Raw genomic sequence first — 2,308 nt, forward strand, 5'->3', positions numbered from 1 at the left:
TCTCCCTCTGACCCTCCTCCCTCTCATGCTCTCTGTCTCTCATTCTCTCTCTCTCAAATAAATAAAATCTTTAAAAAAAATAAATAAAATCTTAAAAAAAAAAAAGAGTACAGATCATGATGAGCACTGAATAATGTATAGAATTGTTGAAGTGCTGTACTACACACCTGAAACTAATATAACACTGTATTTTAACTATACTGGAATTAAAATTAAAAACTTAGTAAAAAATTTTTTGAAAAGGAAAAAATTCTATTACTTATAAGACCTGAAAATTATATGGCACACCTGGGGCTACATAGCAAGGTGGCAGGTAGAGAGAGAGAGAGAGAGAGAGCGTACACAGGCCTGGTGTTCTGCTTTTATTGGTGAGGAGGGTGGGGGCCTAAGGCTTTTGCAGGCTCACTTTTTATTGTGAATTTAAAGCATAAAAGCAGGGGCGCCTGGGTGGCTCAGTCGGTTAAGCGTTTGCCTTTGGCTCAGGTCATGATCCTGGGGTCCTGAGATCGAGTCTAATGTCAGGCTCCTTGCTCAGTGGGGAGCCTGCTTCTCCGTCTCCCTCTGCCTGCTGCTCTACCTGCTTGTGCTCGCTCTCTCTCTGTCAAATAAATAAATAAAATCTTAATAAATGCATAAACAAATAAAACATAAAAACGGGCACACCTGGCTGGTTCAGTTGGAAGAGGATGCGACTCTTGATCTCTGGGTTGTGAGTTTGAGCCCTACACTGGGTGTGGAGATTACTAAAATGAATGAATGAATGAATAAATAAATAAATAAGTAAATTTAAGAGCAGGAATTTAAAGCACGGGAAGAGAAAAGAAAAGTTGCCCAAATGGTCGGTTACTGAAATCAACCAAGATCTCTAGAACAGAGAACCCTGGAGCATGGAACCTAGAGGCTGGGGGCAGCCTGGCTCTTTATCTTTATCTTGTGTGGCTGGCAGTGTATTTTTTTTTTAAGGTTTTATTTATTTATTTGAAAGAGAGAACGAAGGAGAGAGAGAGCACGAGGAGGGCAGGGAGCAGAGGCAAAGGGAGAAGCAGGCTCCCGGCTCAGCAGTGAGCCCGAAGCGGGGCTCAATTCCAGGACCCTGGGATCATGACCTGAGCCGAAGGCAGATGCTTAACCGACTGAGCCACCCAGGTGCCCCTAGCAATGTATTTACTGAGATGACTGTGTTTTGTCTTGGACATGGATGCCTTGGCAAGCAAAGCTTAAGTCGGGCACTTGCATTATCAAAAGAAAAGCCACCTGTCAAGGGCTTACTCTAAATCAAAGAAATGTAAATAAAAACCACAATAAAATATAACTTTACAACTGTTAGAATGGCTTTTATCAAAAAGACAATAACAAGTGTTGATGAAGATGTGGGGAAAGGGAAACGCTCGTACATTGTTGGAGGGAAAGTAAATCCATGGTATGGAGCTCCCTCAGAATATCAAAAATAGGACTGCCGTATGATCCAGCAACCCCACTTGTGTGTATATACCTGAAGGAAGTGAAATCAGCCTCTCAAAGAACTACCTGAGCCCCACATTATTCACATTAACCAAGACATGTAAGCAACCTCCTTCAAGAACAAAAATTCAACTAATTCATTTTATTCAATGATTCATGAATTGGGCAGCATCCCTTCTTGTAAAAAGACAGGGGCTCAGGGGAGTGGTACAAAAATGGAAGGTTTTATAGGCAGAAGGAGGCCAGGGCAAGAAAATTACTAGCAAAAGAAAAGAAAGGAGCACCTGGGTGGCTCAGTTGGTTAAGCGTCTGACTCTTGATCTTGACTCAAGTCATGATCTCAGGGTCCTGGGATCCAGTCCCATGTCAGGCTCCGCACTCAGCATGGAGTCTGCTTGAGATTCTCTCTTTCCTTCTCCCTCTACCCCTCCCCCTGCTTGTGCTTGCTCTCTTTCTCTCTCTAAATAAATAAGTGAATAAATGAAATCTTAAAAAAAAATAAATCAGTAAGTGCTATGCAATCAAAACAACAAGGAGAGGAAATGATAGGAAAACAATTAAGTCTCAGAGAACTATGGGACAACAACAAAAATCTTACATTCATACCATCAGAGTCCCAGAAGGAGAGGAGAAAGAAATGCAGGGTTGAAAAAAATATATTTAGGAGTGCCTGAGTAGCTCAGTATGTTAAGCGTCTGACTCTTGATTTTGGCTCAGATCTTGATCTCAGGGTCATGAGTTCAAGCCAAGACCCATGTTGGGTTCCACACTGGGCATGGAGCCTACTTTAAAATAGATAGATAGATAGATAGATAGATAGATAGATAGATAGATAGATAGATAGATA

This window comes from Mirounga leonina, unplaced genomic scaffold (assembly GCF_011800145.1).
Source record: "Mirounga leonina isolate KUSES-001 unplaced genomic scaffold, KU_Mleo_1.0 Mir_376, whole genome shotgun sequence".
Classification (NCBI taxonomy): Eukaryota; Metazoa; Chordata; class Mammalia; order Carnivora; family Phocidae; genus Mirounga; species Mirounga leonina.